General features: G+C 31.7%; 1 non-coding gene across 1 annotated transcript; it reads right to left on the reverse strand.

The window, feature by feature from the left end:
* Positions 1–8,172: 8,172 nt before the first annotated feature.
* Positions 8,173–8,244, reverse strand: TRNAD-GUC (transfer RNA aspartic acid (anticodon GUC)). Its single transcript has one exon. It is a non-coding gene; the product is annotated as a tRNA-Asp (tRNA).
* Positions 8,245–9,261: the final 1,017 nt, after the last annotated feature.

The raw sequence follows: 9,261 nt of genomic DNA on the forward strand, positions 1-9,261 counted from the left end.
TCATATAATACCAATTTCACTTGTCAGTGGGTATTGTAATAGAATGAGATCGAATCCGCTAGGGAATTGAAATTACACGAATCGATGATAAGTAAAAAATCGATACGGTAGATTACCTTATTTATCAATTTTATTTTTACCTTTAAATCATCTTCGACTTAAGTTCTGAACCTTAAAAACTCCTTTCTATTCATTTGTTTGGTTACAACATTCAAGAGTTCTTGTGATATGACATTTGAGTGTCGCTTCCGTTTTACTACACTTTTAAAGTCATTTTTGACCCGTGTGCGACAGTGGGTCAAATTGGCGTTGTTGTCGGGGATTCTTGTAGATTTTGACCATTATTATAGTCCTAGGCGTTGTGTTTCAGTGTTCTTGCCCCAACGATCTTGCGTTCTGGCATTTTCACGTTTTAGCATAAAAAAATCTGTTTTTAAGAAAATCGTCTCAGATTATTTCGATTCTTTATCGATTCATTAAAAAAAGATCAAGGATCGAAAGCCTCTATTTAGAAACTCAATAGTGGATGCCTCTAAAAATCTGAAATTCCTTATTTTTCTATTTTTTATGATTTTTTTTTCTGTTTTGATAGTTTCAAAAAAAATTGAAAAAATTCTCAATATTCTTATTTCAGTTAATTAGATTGAATTTCGTGTTTTTGTATTTTTGTGAATTTATTTTAATCATTTTTTTTCTTCGTGTTTCCATTATTTTTGCTTAATAGGGACAATATCAGTATTTTCCTATTTGTTATTGCATTGCTGAATTAGTTATGTGTTTTCTCATTGTTTGTTGATTTTTTTATTGAGTTTAACATGACTGACTAAAGAACTCTAAGAAAACTTGTTATCCCCGAGGTTAATTATAATGCTTTATGTATTGAATATCTTGTTACTGTTGTACCTTTCGAATTGAAATCTGGTTTAATCACTTGTTGCCAAGGTTTAATGGTCTTGTAGGTGAGGATCCACATAGACATTTGAAGGAATTTCAGATTGTGTGTTCTACACCTTTGAGACCTAAAGGAATCACAAAGGGTCACATCAAGCTTAGAGCATTCTCGTTCTCACTATAATGGGCTGCAAAAGATTGGTTATACTATCTTGAGCCAAATTTTGTTACAACATGGAATGATTTAAAGAAAGTATTCCTAGAAAGATACTTTCCTGACTCCAGAGTTGCATCAATCAGAAAGGATATATGTGGTATTAGACAGGGAAATGAATCATTGGCAGAATACTGGGGGAGATTCAAACAGTTAGTGTCTAGCTGTCCTTAACACCAGATTATCGATCAGTTACTTATCCAATACCTTTATGAGGGATTGCTGCCAATGGAAAGAAACATTTTAGATATTGCTAGTGGTGGATCACTTGTTGATAAGACTCTAGCTGCTGCCAAATCCTTGATTGAGAATATGTCACTTAACTACCAATAGTTCAAAACTAGGGATAATTATATGGTCCAAGCAAAAAGTGTGAATGGTATTCAAGTTTCTTCTTCCAACAAAGCTCTAGAAACCAGAATTAATGAACTTACCTTTTTAGTGAAACAACTGATGCTACCCCTGCCACCACCACCACCATATAACCATCCACAAGTAACCACCTCTTCACCTTCTGAACCTTTATTAGAGGAATTTGTCAAGCAACAAGCTCAAGGATCGAACCAACTACCTGCCCAAACAATAGTTAATCCAAAATGCCCTAATGTGAGTGCAATTTCCTTGAGATCCGTAAAAGTTGCAGAACCAGCCCTAGAAAAAAAATTTGTCAGTGAAACACCTGAAAATAAACCTGAACCTTCTATTGTTGTTGAGGCTAAAAACAAGTATGTACCACAAATCTCTTTCCTACAAAGAGTATTGAAAAATAAGAAGAAGGAAGAGCATTCTGTTTTTCAAATAGAGTTACTTTCTGAAGTTGTTGATAAAGCTTATTCTGATTTGTTTTCAGCTGATTTTCCAAAATTTTCTGGTTTTGATGATACTTACTCATGTGATAATTGTACTAACACTAGCCTTTGTGTTGTTTGTGTTGAGATTGATGTTGCCTTGTAGGGTGATAGTGTAAATGAAGTTGTTTATGTAGCTGAAGCTCTTGACATCACGGCTGCCCCAAACATATCGTTCATTGAACAACCACCTTCTTTAGAGCCTAAACCACTTCCTGAGGATTTATATTATTCATCAAAGTTTCAACTTAAGCAGAAACATAAGAAGGGAATTTGATGGAACTTGGCTGACACTCATGATATTATCCCATCCATATGTATGCATATGATCTCATTTAAAGATGGAACAAAAGCAGTGTGATGGCCTCGTAATCCTTTGATTCTTGATGTTATGAAAAATGAGATCACTTTCACGTGTCCATTCAACACTTTTACTTATCGAAGATCCTTCTTTGATCCTGGAATATAAGGCGAAGGAAATAATCAAAATTTCAAGATCAATGGACACTACCCAAACCTACTCCATGAGAGCCCCACTTTGAAAGAAGATATTGTAGAAGAGCTCTCTTTGGAAAATACTAATTATGTGATCTTTTATCCGCCTTGACTTTTCAAGTGTGTTCTTTCCTTTATCTCACTCTTATTTTATATTTATGTTCTTTCATTGAGGACAATGTATGTTTTAAGCGTGGGGAGAGAACCATTTACTTTGTTTTATTTCATTCAGTTTCTTTGTTTTTATTTGTTTTTTGACATGGAAAAAATGCATGTTTTTTTCCTGTGGTTTTTTAGTTACAACTCTGAGTACTTTCTTTGTTCTCTTGATTAAAGAATTATGGTGTGATGTGGTTGATTCTTTTTGTGCATTCTTAGTATGGTATGTAGGACTAAACTCTAAATTATACATCATTTGTGGTAGATCAATTAACCTAGTGAGATTTTGAGCCTTTTAACGGATAACATTCAAAAATCCATCTCTTTCTTTCTTGTGTGATTTCACTCATGTCTGTTAGTCTCTAGAACTTGAATTGACTCTTGTTGAAACTTTTTGTTTACTTATGCACATTGATATGATAAAGGCAACTTGTTTTTGTTTTGTTTATTTTTTTAGTCAATAACCAAAAAGCCAACCCTGAATAATATCATCCCTTGTTTGAAAATCCCTTTGAGCCTATTATCCTATTCTTTGTTTAAACTCATTACAAGCCTGAAAGTGAAAAATAATGTTATCATCCATTCATAAGATTGAAATAGTCTTGTTTGAAGTTGTGTGGGGTTGAATAACTATAGTTGTGATATTTCATTCAAAAGTTGACAGAAAAAGAAAAAAATATATGTAGAAAAAGAAGAACTTTTTAAAAAAAAAATAAGTGGAAAAAGCAAAGAAGGATGTCATTACATTTTCCTTCTGAAAAAAAAAAGAGAATAAAAAGATAAAAGAGAAGAAAAATCGTAGAAAAGTTGTTGTTTGAAAGTGGATGAATGTAGTTCAACTCCCGCAAGTTCTTTCATGTCTCTTTTTTCCCTTTGAATCTTAGCCTAGTACCCCTTAGGATTTATCTCACCCATACCCTGGCCAAGTTACAACCAAATAAAAGTCATTTGGATCTTTATGTGGATGTAATTCAATTATGGATGTTAGATCTTTTCAAGCTTATAGCAGTAATCTATTTCATGATGTGCTTTGAGTGTAAATAGTCTACCTAAACACTTGAGAGCTTAGTGAATTTTATCTTGTGAGGATCTTGCTGCTTTTGATGTACTCTTTGGTAATCTATTTTTCATATATGATTTGAATGTCACAAAAGAGTTACTTACTAATGTCATTTTCTTGAAGCTTAGACTTAAATTTTTGCTTGCACTTTGTATCTTGATAACCTTTGGAATTGCACGTTTTGTTTGTTCTTATTTTTTTCTGTCTTGAATTTTGAATTTATAATATTGCTCAGAGTGCAAAAGTTCAAGTTGGAGGAATTTGACCAGTGCATTTTGATGCATCTTCTTCTACTACTATACTTAGGCAAATCTATAGTTTATTCAATTATTTTTACTATTTTAGTGTGTTTTTATATTTAATTTTATTTTTTGGCTTTATTTTATTTTCGTACTTTATTTTCAGCATAAATAGTTATTTGATACTTTGTCACTATGCAGATCATAACTTGAGTTACGAGAATTGAATTGACACGTTCTAATAGGCATTGGAAAGTTGAAAGGTTGAGATAAAAGTTTCATGTTGAAGCCAGAAGCTGATTCAGAGTGAAGAAGGATCGAATAATTCATTTTAGTTCCAGACTTAAGAAAATACTTAGTTTTTGGGTCAACTTTGTATTTTTTCGGGTCGGTTGTTATTAGGACTGAATTCCTTTTCTTTATTTAAACAACTTAGTAGTTTTAGGATTGAGGGATTTAATATTCAGAAATAGAGAATATGGCATACAAATACCATGAAGAGCTAATTCCCAAAGAGTTGATTTGCTGTATTCGAATTCCACTTTGAGGTTTTTTTTTATTTCAGTTTAATTTTGATTTCTTTTCAATCCTTCATATAAACTCGTTTGCTTAATTCGATTACTTTCATTTGCTTAATTAGATTGTTTCTTATAGGATAGAGTTGATTAAATTTGATTGTTTGTATGATCCTTAACTATAATCACGTTAGCATAGCTTTTTCGCTATTGTGTTCAATTAAGTCCCGTTTGCATAATTCACGTCTGCTTAAATTCGTTTGTTTAATTCGGAAATTAGGAACATACATCGTATAATACCAAATGCGTTTGTCATTGGGTATTGTAATCGAATGAGAATCGAATCCGCTAGGGACTTGAAATTACAAGAATCGATGATAAGTCGAAAATTGATACAGTAAATTAGCTTATTTATCAATTTTATTTTTATCTTTAATCATCTTCGACTTAAGTTCTAAACCTTAAAAACCCCTTTATTTTTATTCGTCTAGTTACAACATTCAAGAGTCCTTGTCATACGACATTCGAGTGTCGCTTCCGTTTTACTACACTTTTAAACTCATTTTTTCCCTGTGTGCGACAATGAATCACTTGTCCTTTTCTTGTCGTCCTTGGCGGACTTTAATAGTCATCCTTTCTTTATCAGTCCCTTAATTGCATCTTTCAGGTGGATGCAATCATCTGTGTTATGGTCATGGCCTTTATGGAAACAAAAATACATAGATTTAACTGTTCAGGAGGACTTTCTAACCAGGTATGGGTTCTTGATCCCGACTTCTTTGAACTTCTTGTTTGAATATTCTCTAAAAAACTTATCTCTCGTGAATTGTTAAATGGAGTATAGCCATCAAACCTGATTACATTACAAGCACCATATCCAATAACTAGAGTAGTGGAACATCACCATATTCACCCACTGGCTAACCATGACAACTCAATATGCCTTACACTGAATCACTGAGGCATATCAAATAACCTCACGACGTATACCGGGAAAACTTACATGCCATACACTAGATCATGAGATAAGCTCCACGTCTACACGACCAAACCACCAAGATAATATCCATATCCTTCCATGAATAATTTTCTCCATTATTTAGGAGTATCAGAATAATGAGGTATTCCTCTATCGGGGTCATTTGGATACCTCTCATATCCTCAAAGTATTAAGAAAAAACACAAATTATTTAGTAAGTTACCAAGATAATCACTCATCCTTCAATTAGATAATTGTAATGATTCCTTGTCTAGGATTGTAATATATCAATCACGTGAGACGTCTCATCACATTCACTTTTTTATACCCAATATCGTTCTAAGATGTTATCACGACACAAATCTTTCATCTCAATTAGTACCTTAAGCAATTTAGGCCTCATACTCAAGTTATAATGCATATCTTAAAGTATCCTAACATAGAAGGCGTCTTAATTATAAGATGTCTAGCTCTTGCAGGGCAAGTTCCATGTTCACCCTTAATAGAACTCATGCCCATCATCATGTCATTGATGTCCCTAATCATCAACAACATACATACGAGACTTAAACATGGAAGAAATGAAGCTTACACATGATTATGGGAAAATTATAGGCTGACCGTAATACTGATTATAGTCGTAAAACATGAGCCAATTAGTATTACGGGTTGGTCATAATATAGATTATGGGTGTAAAATGTCTAGTGCCTAAATTCCTACATTTTCGTCCCTTTTCCCAACATGGTACATCCTATATTACGAATTGACCGTAATTATACACTACATTGCTAAAATGCCTAAAATCCTTGCCTCTTCACCTACACGCTCAAACAGTCCAACCAACTCTCAATCTCCTTTAAATTTGACCTTTCTATGAACCCTAGACATGTATTTAGCATCAAACCACATAAAATTATAGCATAATCCTTTCACCTGATCACATCTCACATACAAATTGATCAACTAATCTACATGCAAAATTTTCTAATTTTTAAACTCAAGATCAAACCTAGGCTAAGAGATTCCACCTTTTTTCCTTGCTTCTGATTTCAAGGAGAATATTTGACTTTATTCAGCAGTTGATCTCGATGCTTCCACTTCAAGCCCTCGGCTTTCCAATTGTATGACCACTTCCTATTTTCCTCAAGAAAATGACTTGATTTCTTCAACTTGGTTGCTTCCTTTAGAGGGAGAAGAAAGAGAGAGTCTGAGTTTTACTTTTGAAGAGAGAAAACAGAAAGAAGGGAATGAAATAATTCTCATATCTTTCTCTTTTTATACCTTTATACTAAAATGATTGAATTGCCATTTTTTTAGGTTTTATTTCCATTTACCCTTGAGGCATCCTACTCACCTACAAATGGAGATATTGAGATTAAGTGACAATTTATAAGGATATGTGATATTACAAATGCAACCTAGGGTGAAGCTACAACATATGAGATAAGTGATAGAGGTGTACATCAATATAGAGACTGAAACAAGGCCATATTGATAGTGGCACGCTTATACATGTCATACCAAAATTAAGAAAGATGTAGAAAACATATGTGATATTGTAGTTATTTGTTTCAAATAAATGAAGATAAAGTTTTGAGCCAGTGGTTGAAAACTTCAACTTGTCCATCAGTTTTTGAATGATATGTATTGCTTAAAGCCAATGCAGTAATCAAATAATTGTGTAATTCCTTTAAAACATTGCAATGTCTGAAACCATGTTGGTGAATAGTCCAATTATTTGAGATTTTAGGATTAATATAGATGTTATTAAGGTTGTTGTTGATGATATTTATTTCAAGAAAATTGTTGGAAGTCTAATGTATCTTACCGTTATAAGATCACATACCATTTTTAGTGTCAGCTTAATTAGCAGGTATATGTTAAAACCAACTGAGTTTCATTTACAATCTACTAAAATGATATTAAGGTATTTAAAAAGAAAAACTATTAGCTATGAGATATTCTACAAGAAAGTAGGGGAAACTACTTGCTTGCTTTTACGGATTCTGATTATGTAGAAGATAAAGAAGATTCTAAAAGCATATAAGATTATGTTTTCATATTAAGTTCAGGAGTACTGTCATGGATGTTAAAGAAGCAACCAACTGTCACTCTCTTAACAACTGAAGTCAAATTTATGGTGTGTGGAGCAATTGCATGTCAAGTTGTGCGGATGAGAAGAATTTTGAGAAATTTAAGTCATTATCAATAAAATTACATTGTCATCATGTGTGATAACAACTCAACAATCAAACTTTAAAAAAATCCTGTAATATATGGAATGAGGAAACATCTCAAGAGCAAATTGCAAAGTGGATAACTAAAGTTTTGAAGCTTGAGCTGAAGTTAAGAAAAAAGATGAAAATGTTTGATTTCAATAAGGGAAGAAATTAAATAATATTTTTTGTTGTTTTTTACTTTATTGTTATACGTAATAGGAATGATAATCTTGTTGTATTTATTTGTTCTAGTCTTTAAAAACTAATCTCTTATTTGATTACACAATCAAATCAAAGTTGTTTTAATTGACAATGTATGAATTTTCTATTAACACATGTATTCAATAAATAAAACTCATTTTATAAAAAAAAATGTACCTAATAATTTCTGACAGTTGAGAAAAAGCAGGGGTATAGTATGGGGGTACACACGAGTATGTTGTAGTTTATTTATTTTTATCAAATGAAATGACAGTTAATAGGGCCCAGAATAATTAAAAATCCGGTCCAGTATGGTTGTAAAACGAAATAATCAAAATAACGAATAAAAACCGCCGTTGCCGGGGATCGAACCCGGGTCACCCGCGTGACAGGCGGGAATACTTACCACTATACTACAACGACATGTTGTTGTTGTAGTTTTGGTACAATATTATAGATTAATTAATCCATCGTCATCAATAGTGAAACTAATAGCATCCCATCTCATACCCTTGTAACATTCACCTGTGCTTTTTATTATTGGTCTTTTTCCGAATTTTTTAAAACTTGAATCTTGATTGAGATGTATATTAGCATAATATAATTCATTTATTTATTTTTATAAATAGTATTTGAAATGTTTCATATAAATTTTAAATTTATTTACATTTCAATAATTATTTTAAAGTATAACATATGAAAATGAACTTCTAAATTTAATATCTCATCAAATATAATGTTATTTACAAAATGTTTTCTTACAAAATAAATCATATTATTTTCTTCCTTAAAGTCATTAGTAGGCTGACAATAAATCGAACTAACTCAAATATAGTTTGAAACTCGATTCGATGATTTATTGAATATGAGTAAAAAAATTAAGTTCGTTAACTAAAAGAGTTGAACTTAATTACATAATTCGATTCGTTAGTTTCATGAGTCAAATCCATTATATTTGAGAAGAGTTATATTGACTCTAAGAGCAGGTTTGAAAATCTACTCCAAATCTTAACCCAATATTTTATTTTAAACTAATTATTTTAATTGATCATTTATATTCTCAAATGAATAAAATATTTCTAAAAATAATTATACAAATAAAACCAACATCATATAAATAATGTTTTTTAAGAAAATAATAAATAAAATCAACATACAAATAACTAATTTTAGCCTTTTTTGTTATTACTAAAATTCACCCAATATAGAAATGACTGGCATTTCAAATATTATTTATAGTATTAGGGAATTAAGGGTTAAGAATATAATTCTTTGTGTCAAATCACCATTTTGACAGAGTCTGTTGTTGCTGAAATGCTCTGTGCAAAATTTGTATACCTGTCGAAATGTCGAAGAAGTGTGTCTTCGACAAAAATTTAAGACTTAGCTTTTTTTGGTGTTTTTAGTTGAGTTAGGTTAGTTGGAGATTGCTTGATGTGC

This window comes from Lathyrus oleraceus, unplaced genomic scaffold, assembly GCF_024323335.1.
Source record: "Lathyrus oleraceus cultivar Zhongwan6 unplaced genomic scaffold, CAAS_Psat_ZW6_1.0 chrUn0437, whole genome shotgun sequence".
In the NCBI taxonomy this organism is placed as follows: Eukaryota; Viridiplantae; Streptophyta; class Magnoliopsida; order Fabales; family Fabaceae; genus Lathyrus; species Lathyrus oleraceus.